General features: G+C 38.2%; 1 long non-coding RNA gene across 1 annotated transcript; it reads right to left on the bottom strand.

The window, feature by feature from the left end:
• Positions 1-1,591: 1,591 nt before the first annotated feature.
• LOC149081270 (uncharacterized) lies at positions 1,592-11,506 on the bottom strand. The gene is made up of 3 exons (XR_016193357.1): positions 11,268-11,506; positions 9,239-9,494; positions 1,592-1,841 (listed from the first exon to the last, which is right to left on the bottom strand). It is a non-coding gene; the product is annotated as an uncharacterized LOC149081270 (long non-coding RNA).
• Positions 11,507-16,096: the final 4,590 nt, after the last annotated feature.

The following is a 16,096-nucleotide window of genomic DNA, read 5'->3' as shown; positions in this document are numbered from 1 at the left end:
CAGTGATGTTGAAGCGAAGGGTCAATGGCAAGATTCCGGTATCTCTTACTAAACTTTTTTCTTAACTAAACTAAAGCTTATAAGCGAAAAAAGTTTCGTCATGATTCTTATCAGTATAGTGTTTTAACAATAAGAGAGCCACTAGATCAAATGGACCCCTGGACCAGGGCAGCAAACAGATTGGTGCCCCGGACCAGAGGGGACGCAAATATAATCTATTAACCCCACCTTCAATATTAGAAGGACGAGGCAACAAAATGCGTGCTTGCATCGGCTAACTAAGCATCTATAGTTGCGGCCCTGTCCAGAAAATTATTTATGAGGGGAGGGGATAGTAATAGAGAGCAAACGAATATACCATGTTATAACATATATCTCTTGTCATTTTCTAAGGTTTCGAGGGGATGGACCCCCCTCCCGGCACTGTTGGACAATTGAAGGCTTTTACTGATTATCAAAATTTTTTTCAAAAATGCAATTTTATAATTACTGGTCATAAATTTTCAATTGCGTATTTCTTTCATTCATTCTAAATTTTCAACAGTGGGGTTATAATTAACTCTCACATTAGATTTTAATAATGTATCTCTTACAATTCTAAATTTTCATAATTTTTTATATGTTCATATTTTTAAAACGTACGCAAGATGGGGTTCAAAACCCCCAAGCAGAAGCCTACGCGTGGGGGGGGGTGCTCAGGGAACCTATAAACCCTCCCTAAGCTATGTTTTTTTTTTTGGCGGTGAAAAAAAAAAATGAGCACCTCTCCTTAAGAAAATCTTGCGTACGCTACTGAGCAGAGACCAACGGGGAGATCAGTAATTTGGCAGATTTTTTTAATTGCTGGAAAAGAGACGTTGACACAAAATGAAATGTTGTTCGAACAACAAACTATCAAATTAAATTCTTCGGTGCGTCTTTCTATGCTTTGGTTTTACACTTGAAGTATTGGAAATATTGCACAAATAAATTGAGCTATTCAAAATTTTGTTTGTATGCGCTCACGTTATCAGGTTTCACCCAAGTTTTGTGCTTTAATCACTAGAGGAATGATGGCTTGGATGGGAATACAAGCAACCTACTGTTTTTACATTGCTTTGCTCTAAATATTATGGGAAAAGAGTTAGTGGCCCCCTGCTGTAAAGACAGTGCAAGAAATATTGTGTCACTGGCGTTTTTCTCGAGCTAATTGACTCTGATCCCAGAAAGCACAAATGTGGTAAACTTTTTCTCGCTGTAGATTTTATTTTTAACTTAGTGAGTTCAGCCCTGACTTTAAGGATTGTAGGTGTGTTATTGAATTCAAGGTCTAAAAGGGTAATAACATTTTTTTTGTATAGGCTACCATTATTGCCAAAAAAGCAATAACCAAATACCTTTATATTTTCAAAATTCAATGTTATTCAAAATATCTTCCACTTCTCGAATATCAAAATTCATAAGCTGGTGAATATAAATTAATACAATAACAAAGGATAGGAATCAGACTTGTTTAGAAAAAGTTCAAAAGCACCTCCGCTCCAAATCCTAGCAAGTCTTTAGAGTTCAATGAAAATTTCACATCATTTTTGTAAATAAATCGCAAAATAAATTGAAATTGAAGTATTTATTGATGAAAAAATATCAACTAATGTTCATTTACAATACGTATGATTGCAGCCACTATGCACATGCAAAGGACTTTCTAAACTTTCGATCATTTCTACTTTCTTAGCATAAAAGTGTAACTCCTTTTGAATGTTGTCTTTTTTGGTGAGTAAATGTTTCCTTTCGAGAACTGAAACTAATGAATCTGATATCATCTAGTGTTTTGTGGAGAAAGACCCCAGCTTTCATTTTATCTGAAAAGAGAATGAAAGCAATTGTAAAATACTAGACAAGCAGTTATGATGAAAAAACATTCATTTAACAATTAATAATACAAATACAAACTGAAAGGCCACAACAGGGAAATTTCCCAAGCGAGGACTGATGCTGGGAACAGGTTTTTAACTCAAGCAAGGACGGTGAGCAAACAGATGGTGTTCCAAAAGAGATGGGATAGTTTTAAAAAGATGGCAGAACAAGTGAAACCCCATTTTCACCTTAGCATCGTGCATGGAACGAAAAACGTGCTACAATACATTTGAGCAGAATTGACTTCTGAGAGGAGGAGGAGGAGGGGGGGGGGCAACAAGGAATTTCCTACAGAAAAACTGAGTTACCAACCTTTAACAAAATGATTGAAAATGATTACAATAGCACGTAAAAGGTGTTTTCTTTTGTAATATTTCATTCTGAAAATATTTGAAATCATTATTATAATATATTTAAAATTTTGCTGACAAGGGAGGTGGAGGGTATCGGAGGAGGCCAAAATTCTTCTTACACAATACAGTAGACGCGGTTTATTGAAATCATGCATAATGCTATCATTTGGATATTGCTATCAATCACTAATATAAAATATAGAATGGACCAATATTGTAACATAGGCAAAAGTTCATTGATAGTTATCAGGACTTACGGCTTTCGTTATCTTTTTTTTTTTTTGCATTTAGAAGCTGAGGTTTAACCATACTTTTGTAGGAGATTAAAAAATGCAACACCCCCCCCCCCCCCCCCACTGACAAACATTTCTGTATTCTGGTTGATGATTTTTGCTTGCAAATGACATCGATAGGCTATCTGAATATTATTAGCTGCTATAATCCATGGATGTGTGAAGCTGCTTTTGTAATGAACTTCCGGCAATGCAGGCACACAAAAGGTAAGATCAAAAAAAGAAACTTCAAATTCTCAGTCAATTATCCAAATCCAGTTTTTGCTTGAAAGACTGTCTCGAGGGATCTATGGAACACATACAGTACATGAATTAAACACATGACTGAATTTAAAAAAAAGATTTTAGCTTAAAGGGAAAAAAATCCAGCACGATTTTTCCTCAAAACAGTCCTAAATAATGTTTTTCGACTTTTCAGAGACTTAATGACTCCTCCTGATGTTGAAAGGCACACTGCAATAAAATCAGAAAATTTTGTGCCACCCTTAGACTCCATTTTAACAATCGCATGAATTTCAGGCGACCATTTACCCATTTTATAATCACCACGTCGACTGAGATTTGTCAAGCCCTGAGCTATATGTAAAATGGAGTTGCCCTGTTTTCATGTATCCTGTTTGACCAAGTAGGACTCAAGATCATCATTTGGCTTCTGGGTTTCTTTCGGCTATAGTTATCAATTGGTTATTGTTATCAGAAACTATACGAGTCCACATTTTGGAAGAAAAAAATATTGGTTTGTTTTTTTCTTCATTTTTTACGAAAGCCCAATTTTTTGTGCTTCCAAACCAGGCCTTTGACGCTTAGAACCGAAGCTATGCCCACTTTAGAGTTGAATTTTTACCAGGATTGGCAAGTTACCTCAAATATTGCTTTTCAATATAAAAATTCTCATTGGAAATGCATATGTTAATTACATGTAATGTTCAAAGTGACTGTTATACAAAGAATAAATACTTAATATGATTGTAAAATAACTTTCTACTCTAAAGAATTATTTTTGACAATATATGTTTTCTTTCTTACAAATACACTTTTAATAAATATACACTTTTTAATAAAGCGTAGCATAAATGCTGAACGAAAAACTATGGAATGATTTAATATTCTTCAATCCAAGATGATTCTTGATCCTCAAAAATTTCTTTAACCGCTTATATATGTGTATTGATATAAATCATCTGCTGTACTCTTTTCATAACAGAGAGGTATTTAAAAAAGTTCTTTTACATCATATATGTAATGTTGTTTTCTGTTATTATTAAATTATCTAAATAATCATTGATATTCAAAGCGATACCCTTATCGTGCATAACATTAGAATATATCTAGCAATCAAAATAATAAATTGTAAGACTAAAATTTTCTCTAATTTGGCAGGGCTGGCCTGTATATGATGCTTAAGAAACTCTTGTAACTTAGTGCATGAGTAAGGATAAGTTTTTTTACTATGATATGGCATAGCTGCCAACTTTTGAAAATGAAAATTCGGGAGATTTTCGCGCACACCCGTATTTTATGCTAAAACCACTCCCTAATAAATACAATAGGGATTTTTCCAAATAAAATAGGGATTTTCCAAACATAAAAGTTAAAGCATAGGGAATAAAATCCCTACTCAAAAACTGAAGTCAAATTAAAATAGGGATTTTACACATGTGGAAGTAAAACCCTTGGGAATGTGAAATTCCTACGCAAAAAACAAGTGAAATTGGAGGCCAAAACTTCAATGATGTAAAAATAAATATTGTGTTCAATCAGAAACGCTGTGAACAAACATTCTGCGCGAATGACCCCAAAATCATCGGAAGATGAAGGAAAAAAGCGTCAATTTTTGAAGAACACTGACTAAGACACTTGCTTGATTTTTTTTTTTTTTTCACTTCACGAGTAATGATTACAGTCTTTCCATCACCGATGTTTATGTCCGTAACACAACTTGTACAAAAAGGAAAAGTCGGCCCTCTTCTGGAACGTTTGATGAAAGGAAATTCATCGGAATAAGTATCTTTAAAATTGATTAAATATGTTTTTGTTCATCAGTATTCATGTTTTGTTATATCGCACGTACGTAACTTCAACAAAAGAAATTTTGACCATATACGCGTCACTATAATCTTCAATTATTATCCAGGACTATTGGCTGCTAAGCCATTTCCCTGCACGATGAGACAAACAACTTTCTTGTTACCATCAGAGGGTTTGTAAAACTTCCTTAAAAAGGGAATTTCCCCATTTACGACGTGTGACGTCATTTCGAAAGGGGAAAAAAGAGGCTTCATGCCCCACAAGAAATTCCTTAGGGATTGTTTTCATGAATGGGGATTTTTTTTAACGAAGTAGGGAATTTTTAGGGACAATTAGGGATTTTTGTAAAAATTCGGGAGATTTAAGAACTTTTTGGGAGGTCGAGCGATGAAGCTAAAATTCGGGAGACTTGGCAGCTATGCAATGGTTTTTTTGACTGAAGCTGTATCTAAATATGCAATGGGCATCAAGTCCTGCCAGTTCTTTGATTAAAAATACTTGTTAAAACTCTGGATTTATATGACCTAAGATATAAAATTTTTAGGTGAGAATAAATGAGCACAATTAGTGTATCATGGTTCATACTCTTCCAATGAAAAAAAATTCAAGGACTATTCAAGCACTTTTCAAGGTAAAACTTAAAAATTCAAGGACTTTTTTTACAAAAGCATATTTTTAACATGAATAGGCGCATATTTAATTTTGATTAAAACTTTCAGAGATTACATTTCTACCTACTTTATTTCACATCATCTGTAATGAATAAAGGAGGCCACATACACATATATATCATACAAAACATATGACACATTGAATAACACAGTTCGTGCCTGTCAATTTCCTCATTGAAACATAGTTTAGTCTCTAAATATTGCAATTAATTTCCTTTTAAAGACTAAAAAAAAAGAACTCTCCTAAAGATAGAAAAAGATTAAATTATTTCTTTCATTAATTCTGAATTTATTTATTTCATTAATGCTGGAATGATTTCTTTCATTAATTCTGGAATTTTTTCATCAATTCTGGAATTATTTCTTTCAACAATTCTGGAATTATTTCTTTCAACAATTCTGGAATAATTTTTCATAACTTTTGGAATAATTGCTTTCATCAATTCTGGATTTGTTTCTTTCGCTAATGCTGAATTCTTTTATTGATTCTAAAATTATTTCATTAATTCTGGAATTATTGCTTTATTAATTTTGGAATTATCTCTCATTAATTTTGGAATTATATTTCATTAATTCTGGAACTATCTCTTTCATTAATTTTGGAATTATATTTCATTAATTCTGGAACTATCTCTTTCATTAATTTTGGAATCATATCATCGATACTGAAATTATTTCTTTCATTTATTGTTTTAAACTCCTTTAAACAACTATGGATGCCATTAGAAAATAACGGAGATGCGGCGACATTCAACACGTCACGTGATCTTCCAAGTAATTAGGTAGACCACTGACGTCATACCAGCGCCGGTACTAGAACGCGGGAGGGGGGGGGGGCAACTGCAGAAGGACTTCTACTCTAGAAATAGGTATTGGTTGGTTGTTGGGGGCCAGGGCGTGCCGACTGAGCTGAAGAAAAACAACGATCGGAAGTTCATTTTGAACTCTCGCTTTTATTCCATAAAAGTTGCAAGGAAAAAAAACAAGATCATTTACGATCATAAAAGAAATAAATAAATAAAACGGCCGAAAAACAACAACCGGCAATCTCAGGGAGAAAAAAAACAATCCCGACATAGACGCGGAAAAAAACCAGCCTACAGTACAAAGCCGAGCTCCCGTGAGGGTGAGAGCATGCCGCCAGCGATTTACATATTGCGTCGGGCCGAGCGGTTCCACGTGCACAGAGAATAAAAAGGGAAAAAACATTCCAACATAGGTTTTTGGCGCCGCATGAACCGAACTGTATCATTTCGCGTCGACAGAAACGTTTTACATAATCACACTACGCGTTTGTGTATTCCTACCGTGGCGCATCAGCTCACGGCCCTGCTATCAGCTACTTTGTCATCTGCATGCTCCGGTTTGAAGGGAAGTGAAAGAAAACAAAAATGAAGAGAAGATCGGTAAAACGAGTGGCGCACAACGCATTTGACTCCTCCGGAAACAGTCGGCCAATCACGCCCGACGTAAAACACTGCCGTGTGAGGCTTGTTGCGCTCTCTAGGAAAACAGTCGAACTTGTTTTCTTATTATTGGTGAGTGGACGGCGTGTCACGCTGGGCGATTCACTTTGCACGCGGCACAAAAAACCTGCTCCTACGAAAACCCGGCTTTATAATAATGGGGAAAAACGTGCTTTAAATCCAATTATCCAGGGTTATTGGCTACTAAGGCTTTTTCCCTGTGCTTTGCACTTTTTTAAGGACGTCACGTAAGAAAAAAGTGGCGAAAACTATTTCGGAAAACACAAATTTTTCAAGGACTCTCACAGAATTCTTAAAATAAAATTCTTTTTCAAGGACTCTTATTCATTTTCAAGGACTCTTATTTATTTTCAAGGACTCTTATTTATTTTCAAGGACTTTCAAGGCCTTGAAAATGAACTTTTTTTTTTCAAGGACTTTTCAAGGTTTTCAAGGACCGTACGAACCATGTGTATTAACAGATGCTACACGAGAAATTTTATATGGAATAAAATTTTGTGGGTAGATCAGAAAATTTAAAATATCAAAATAGATATTTTGTGCTCAGTAATTATAATTCAAAATATAAAAACATGTTAATCTGCATAAAAGCGTTTTGTTATTCAACCTATCTATCAGGTTAACAAAAACTATTTGACATCAGTAAGTTTTTGACTGTTTTAATACTGAGCTAATTTCTGAGGTAAGAAACCTATCCCTGATCTCCTATCACACATATTTTGAATAAACAGCTCCACTTCGCTAAGTAAATTGAACACAGGTAATCAGTAGTGTAGATAAAATGAATCATATGAAAGTGTTTTTCATAATGTTATATACTTATTGTGTTCAAAACATTATCTAAAAGCATTCATTTAAGATTTTGACGGTTCAAACCAGTTTTTGACACTTATGTCTTTTGACCCAACCCTGGTTTTTACATCAAGTAATCTGTGAATGAAAATTTTAATGGTGTTTTATGAAGAATGTTATTTCTGACATTTTGTAACAAGCTACTCGCTAACTTGTTACATTGTAGTTAAATTTTAATGAAGCCTTTTAGAATATAATTTTATTTACGACGCCAGACAGTCTGGGAACTGGGTTGGACTTTTATTCAGATATCGTGTATAGAAATAGGTGAGGCACCTATTGCACAGGTGTTACCTCCAACGCCTTTTGCAGATTCTCAATTCTCAGAATTGACCCTGCCCTTTGGGCAGTGGTACTTTGAGAAGGAGTGGCAGATGGATTTATCATTGGTATGTAGACATCTGGGCAGCAGCGAGATTCCAGTAAGGGATTCTAGTCTGGGACCCAAAGGGGAGGGGGTGTGACGTTTAGGAGACGGAACCAATGAGAGGGAAACAGGAGGAAATTGGACGAGAGAAGGTGGTTGAAAGGGACAGAACGAACTGGGTCTTGATGAGAAGTGGTTGTCCGGTTTTTGGGGAACAGTGGAAGGAGCGGAAGATGACGAAAGCCTGGGGGTAAGTCTTGACCTATTGCTTTCTCCATTCCTCTCTCGCTCAAGGAGTAGTAGCATAAAACATATGTACTGATTTATAAGCATGTAATTTAAAAACATCCTCATATATTCATTATTTTTTAAAGCTGTAAATAAATAATCTTTTACTCCGACCTGAGGACAAGGGTTGAATAATTGAGTGGTATTAATTGGTATCTCGAGTATCAACCCCCAGATGCTGAGAGTAGCTCTGGGACATACATTTTACTTGGGTTTAAAACACAATTTCTAAAAATCTATTGACTGTATCATTGCAAAATTTTATTATATTTTGCCATTTATTATTAAGTGTCATAAAACCAAAACCTAAGGTGTATAAAAATCTAAGTATTTGTCTAATTGCAGTGTTTTACATACACGATATGTTAAGTGAGATTTCAAAAAATTCCCATGTACATTAATTGAGTGAAATGATACTTTTGCCAAAATTTGGGATTCAAATCGGAGTGAAAACGTAGTGTAGTTGAAGTTATATGATGCATAAATGAAATATAACTTTTTTTTTAAAAAGTATAGAGAATAATTGAGGCTAAACCTAATCGTAATATAAATGAGAAAGTATTATAAATTAGTTACATAAACAGGGTTCCACTGTAAATAAGTGATTTCCCAAATTGTCTGGAAATACAATATCCTGTTCCCGGAGGTTCAAAAATGCCAGGAATTTAGAAACCCTAATTTCAGCCTCTCTCGCAAGAGTTTTCTTTAGGAGCAGCACACAAGGCTTTGCACCCAGGTCGCAGTTAAGCTCGAGCTGCCCCTGGTGGAGGGGGGGGGGGGCATGGTACTATTCCTAATATAACATTGATTTTTAGATTGTTTCTGTAGTTTTCATAGCTATAACATTTTTGAAAAAAAAAAAGAAGGCACAATCGAATATAGAAAAATGTAGGTTAGCGTGTTAATGACTTCATTGCTACCAACACGTCATTAAATATAGAGGTATAAGCTCAATAACTAGAAAAGATGCATTAAGGAAGGGGGAAGAATCACAATTTCTTACCTCTCTGCTTTGGTAAGAGCCAAAGTGACTTCGCCAGTGCTGTACTTTGGTTCCTGAACTTTCAAATAATATTATTTCAACAGGACACTAGACATTCATCTTTCCGCTACCCTGACTTTTGCAACCTCTATGGCTAGTGCATCTGCTGGCGAAATTTCCTGACCTATGACAGACAAAGGTCTTCCACATTCATTTTGTATCATTCTGATGCTGCTTTTGATAGAAATATTTTGACTGCTTTTCCAAAGATCAAAATCTACAAAAAAAGAAAATCGTGTATTTAAAAAACACAACTCAGGGCCAGAACTGAGGGGGGGGGGGGAGCACAAAATTTAGAAGGGTTACTAATTTCACATGGGGAAAAAACACAGTTGCAAAATCATTAATCAAATTCTAGTGGTGGGAGCAGCAAAATCACACTTGGCCCCACAAAAATCACAGTAAACCCTTACAGCGGCAATCTTGAGATATCTTGTTAACTCTATAATGCCCAGATCGCCCGAAGTCGGCCGAGTAGGTTAATGCCCATAACCGCCTCAAGTCGGCCCAGCTAGGGGGTATGGGTATGTTTTGGTGGGCTTTTGTCACCAACGGGGAAGAAGATGAATGCTCTTGTCAGAGGCGGGAACGGGAAAGACAACTGCAACGCCCTATCAATGGGATTTTAAAAGCTGATGTACTAGAATGTTCCTTGAGAATGGACTAAGGATACTCAATGCATTTTACAGAGATAATACTGTGAGGGAAGGGGTGTTTTCGGTGTGTGTATATATATATATATAGATAGATAGATAGATAGATAAATTATCTCCCGAAAATCCATTGAAATGAAGGGGTGAACGTCAATGCAAAGGGTGGCATGAATAGAAACTCATGGAGAAAGGGTGGGGAGAGGGAAATTGGCCGAAATTTGGACGAGTCCACTTCGAACACAAAAAACTTGGTATTTTCACGACTCTCCCAGGTTTTCTATCTGGGCGTTAAAGAGTTAAACTTGATCTACTTTATTTTGGTCACAAAGAAATATCTCGGGTTCTTTTAGCACCGTTTTATAAACATAAGTGGCAATTGTGATGCCCATCAGGAAAATTTTAAAAACCGCTTGAAGGGTTAAGATTCTGGCGTAATTTCCAGTCATTTTAAAGTTGCCGCCACTGGCGATTTCATGGTGGGGTGAACAAAAAAAAATGTTTTAGCTTTGTGTTTGCTTTACACGCAAACAAACGTATAATTTAAGAAATATGCCAGATACTAAAGATATGTTTACGTAAATTAAATGAATTAATGGAAATACAGTGAACAAGCGTTATAACGACCACGTTCTTATCACTACCCAATTCTTCAACGTTTCCTATAGTGGAAAAACCATTATTTTATTCTAATTAGCTTATTTATTCAATATAAATTGAAATCAATTTTTTAAATGTATCACGATATCCTCATTGAACCTTGGTTTTCCCGCATGCTGGAAATGGACTAGACTACAAATTTCAATAAGCTGGATTCTCTCCTAATTTTTAAGGCATACCAGCTAATGCAGGAAATAGGCTACTGTAACTTTGATGCCAGTGTCATCTTAATGCATGGGACCACCCCAGCGTGTGGGGTCGCCCCCCACAGCCTGAGGGCCTCGAGAACAGCATGACTGAGATCCGGTTTAAATTGGCCAGTAAGCATGGCAATTGGTGGGCAACAATTTCTGTCCAGGTGGGGGTCCCTCAGTTTTTCCTAATTTTTGGTCGGTTTGGGAAGGGGGGAGGGCCCGGCACTGCGTACGCCTCTGGGGGGGGCGTGATGCTCTTAGAACGCCCCTGCCCAGCAATTTTAATGATGGTCGTATCACGATTTCTTTGATTCAAGGAATTTTAGGAAGTTTCCGTGCATATATCTGCATTAATAATGTCACCCCCTCCCCTTTCGATAAAACAATTTTCTCAATTTAAGGTATGGAAATGCCGGTTTTACACAATTCGTTAAATCGAAGTTCGACACTTTGTTACGAATAATTTTAACAAACGAATCAACTCACCCAGGATCGATGAGAATATACATGCTCCTCGCATTCAATTTCATGTCAATAGCTTTCAATCAGATGATTGCGAAGAATGTTGAGCCGAGTGCTTTCACGTTCTGAACGCATCAACAGTAGTCGGAAGTAGAATATATTGTTTGTTGGCCGTTTATTTTCGTCATGGAATGACAATTACGAATTAAAAACCCGAGAAAAAACAAGCGCAAAACGTGAGGGGAAAAATGGCGGTACGATCATCGAAGAAGGAAAGCGTAAACAAAATGAAATTTCGACGCCAACCATGTACTGCCACTTTCTTCACCAAATCCCTCGCAGCCGGTAACCCATTCATTTTTGTTACATCATCGGCATCCAATCATATCACGGAGCCATTTTGGGTTTTAACGGGAAATACGGGACGTATGGTCACTCAACAAAGAACTCACTCTTTCTTTTTTCTTTTTTTCATCATCGCATAAGTTACTTCAAATTTCAAGATTAGATGGCAGCACCAACAATACATAAATCAAACCTCAGAATCTCTGTCGCCTGCTCCTCGCCAGGTTCCTTGTTTTGGACGTCTCCTTGTGTCCTGAAAAATTACTGAACTGGAAGTCTGAACTGCCAGTTCTGTTTGTGAGATTAGTTTGTAGGGAACCGAACAAACCGTCTGCCGTCTGCTCATTAAGAGGCTATTTGTTTTGGACGTCTCCTTATGCTCAAATAGAATAACCGAACTTTCAGTTTAAACTTCCAGTTCAGTTTATGAGCTTTGTGTATAAGGAACTAAGCAGAATAAAAGAATATAGTTTTTTTAATTTAGACTTCATCATCACCGCATCAGTCACTTTTAAACTTGATATTAGATGGCAGCACCTACTATAAAGATTAACGTGGAAATTCACTTCTTAAGATCTTTCCTGTCGTCTGCTTGCGTCTTGAAAAAAATAAGTGAACTGGAAGTTTGATCTTTTTCAGGTCAGTTTAAGGCGGGTTTTCCAAGGAATAGGTTTTTTACGCAGCGTGAACCGAATTGGACGATTTCGCGCCGGCAGAAACGTGTTACATAATTACGCTATGCGTTTGTGTTTTCCTAGCGTGGCGCATCAGATCAGGGCGGTTATATTATAGCATATGGCCTTGGCATCAGCTACTCTGTCGTCTGCATGCTCCAGTTTGAAGGGGAGGGAACATCGGCAAAACGCGCGGCGCAAGACGCATTTGACTCCTCCAGAAGCAGTCTGCCAATCACGTCCGACGTAAAGCGCCGTCGTAAGCAGTATTGCGCTCTGTAGGAAAACAGTCATACTGTTTTGCTTATTGGTGAGTGGACGACGTGTCGCGCTGGGGGTGAATCACGTTGCGCGCGGCACGGAAAACCTGCTCTTAGGAAAACCCGGCTTTAGAGGTAAGATTTTTCACTGGCTCTGGATAAAGAATTTATAGTATGAATAATGTCATTGGGGGCACCAAAAATAGATCCCTCACGGGCAGACATTCCTTTTTATTTTCTGCCTCAACCCATTGGTACATCAAGGCACCTTAAGACCATCGTAGACCCGGGGCCACAACTAGAGGTTCGGTCAACTGTGCCAAGCGATCATTTCGGCCTCCTCTTGTAATGTTGAAGCAGAGATTAAACGGTGAAATTTGTTCCCCCCCTCTGGTCCAGCGCCCTATTCCCCAAACCAGCTGGCTCCGCCCTAATTGTGGCCCTGCATAAGCCCTGTAGCGAAGTGAATTTTCTGAGCCCCCCCCCCTCTCTCTCCTATCTGGCTAGAAAAAATACCTGCTTACCAATTTGCATGTTTAAATTTTCCTATCAGATCGTATATTCATGAGGCCCATTTCTATAGTTGAGCCCCCCCCCCCCCCATCCCCAGCTCGCATTAAGACGACACTTGCGAGAAAGGGGGGGGGGAAGGGCATTATCAGCCGATAAAATGCTTGTCAATAAGGAGTCGCCCATAAAATTCTTATCGTAAGTTATTTCACGGCCCCTGTGCTGGCCCGGGTCGGCCCATGAGTTTAGACGGCACTGGCGTCGGGCCACAACAGGGCCCCAGTGGGTGGGGGGGGGGGAGTACTTGGGATATGGGTCCCCCCCCCCTCCGAAATGAGAGAAAATGGCGAAAGATGGCCAAATCTATTGTTCTGTCACTTTGTCCCCCCCCCCCCCCCCCCGAAATGAAAGTGGTCCCTCTCCGTACAAACTTTCTGGCTACGGGCCTGCGCCCAGGGACGGTTTTATTATCATATTTTTGTTTTTTACTACCGTAAATTCACTGTAGAGGGTCCCGTCAAAGAATCCTGTTGCAAGAAGTTGTGGGGGGGGGGGGGGGGGTCACCGATTTTTCCACAGGTCGAGTGGGCTACTTCTCGTGGTCTCATAATTTTCCGGGCCTCTAAATTAAAATCAAAAATATTTGAAGTTATTGGAAGCCAGTAATTTAGGGTTGTTATGTTGCTGTGTTAACGCATGGGGCCCACCAGGGCACGGCCCGGGGGGGGGCGCCTCGATTACAAAAGGAGCCTCGTGATAATGAGATCTGGTTACAATTGTCAATAGTTTGAAGGTGGGTACTTCTAGCTTGGTGAGAGAGGGCTGCAGTAAAATCACTTTGCCAGTGGTGGCGCACACACACACAACTAATCCCCCCCCTCCCCCAACCCACCAAACAAATTCCCATCACTTCACTGGGTACCAGAATGCTCGCTTGCCTCGGCTGACTAAGCATCTTGAACTTGAACTACCAGACAGATACCTACGTTAATATTCCTTAGGGTACGTCCATAGTGCACCGCTTCTCGCTTTATTGCTTAAACCGCGGCAGTTGTAGAAGGCGAGATGATCTCGCGCGATTCTAGCCGGTGGTGTTATAGTGCACCGCTCGCGGGAGCGTCTGCTTGCATGAGCAGTTGGCATCATGGAGCTATCACGTGGGGATCTATTGTGTTTTTGTTGACAACAAAAAATATGTACATGAAATGAATAGGACTCGCCTTGAAGTTGCAATAGGTTTAGTGTAATCGCTAATTATAGTTAATTAATTGATAAATCAGCGATTTCGCTTTTAGCGCCACAACAAATTTTCGATTAGAAAAACGAGAATTAATCGTTACAAAATTCCGTTTGATTTAGTTTTATCGTTAATTAGTTTATATTAATGATAAAACTAAATCATGATCGATAATTAACTAATCAACTAATAACGATAAAACTAAACTGGCCGATAATTAGCCGCAAAATCCATTGGGTTTCGTTTTATCATTAATTAGTTCCTCAACTTAATTAGTTAATTAACTAATTTATTAGTTGGCAGCGTTAATTAGTTAATTAACTAATTAACGCTGAAACGAAATCCAACGGTATTTTGATTAATTAACGATATCGTTTTTATTACGTCAACTAATTAAGATTAGTATTAACAATAATTAGGCGTCATAAAAACTCCGTTGGATTTAGTATGATCATTAATGATTCTTAATTAATTAACGATTTCGCTTATTATGTCATAACTAATTAACGATTAGTATTAGCAACAATTATCCGTACAATAATTAATTCTCACAAAAACTCCAATTGGATTCACTATAATTGTTAATTTTCCTTAATACAAATACAACGCCACAACAGGCAAATTGCCCAACGAGGTGGCTGACTTAAGAACATCATGGATCCCCGAGCCCCTACCTACTACTGCTACACCACACATGCACCCCCCCCCCGCCGCGGAACCCCCCAACGAATCGGTACATGCGGGAATGTGCGTGTACGTGTAGTGCAACCTGACGTAAAGTTTGTTTCTGTGTAATGCTTGTTATGTGTAGTGCTGTCATCTGCCCCCAGTTTTACTAACTATGGGTGAAGTGTTATGATTGAATGATTTATCGTTGTAGGACTGTTGCTCTCTGTGGCGAGACTTTTTAACGGGGAGATCGGCTCGCATTTGCGCCTTGAAGTTGGGAACCACAGAAAACCAACTTCAGCCGACCACCACTGTGGGGTTCGAACCCGGATCCTCGCATCACGAGTCCGGCACTATAACCACTCGACCACCACAGCGGCTTAATTACTTAATGATTAACGATTTTGCTTTCATTATGCCATAATTAATCAACGATTAGTAATAACGATAATTAATCGTTACGAAAACTCCGTCGATTTACTATTCCACTATAAAACGAGCACTTAGAGGAAAGTATCCGTTTTAAAGTTCAAGCGGTGAGCCGGTCAAGCGAGAAAAAGAAATAACAATTCATTCCGGTTAAAGTGGGTAAAAGCAGGTAGGCGGGCGCACTATGGCCGCCCCAATGAATTTTCACGATCTATTTTCAGCCGCGATAAAGCGAGTTGCGAGAAGCGGTTCACTATGGACGTACCCTTATTACGGAACCTCTAACGTAAAGGGTATCTGTTGGAAAAGTAGCAACACCTTCCCCAGCCCATCAAATCCATCCACCCTACCCGATCAAACATGAGAACACTTTTTCAAAGTACATGGGGGGGGGGGGAATTAAAATATATATAGTAACCACAAAGTAATGTGAAAATTAAACATTTGTGGAAGCACAATGCACGTCACAGTCCAGGCACATATTTATGAAAACGGTGGGGGAAAACAGTTATATATGCTATATATCAGTTATATAACACTGGAAAACACAGAACAATGAAAAATAAACATCTGTGGTAAGCACAATGCAGGTCACAGTTCGAGAGAAAAAAAAAACGGGGAACAACACAGAAATACAAATATGAAGAACACGAAAATGCAAATATGGTAAGCACAAGAAATATTCAAATCTTAAGCATCTGTGGTAAGCACAATGCACGTCACAGTCCG

Source organism: Pholcus phalangioides, unplaced genomic scaffold (assembly GCF_987345545.1).
Source record: "Pholcus phalangioides strain wild (caught in Gottingen) unplaced genomic scaffold, Ppha-v1.0 ptg000010l_1, whole genome shotgun sequence".
In the NCBI taxonomy this organism is placed as follows: Eukaryota; Metazoa; Arthropoda; class Arachnida; order Araneae; family Pholcidae; genus Pholcus; species Pholcus phalangioides.
Note: the sequence above shows the minus strand (reverse complement) of the source record. Positions and strands in the feature narration are given on the sequence as shown.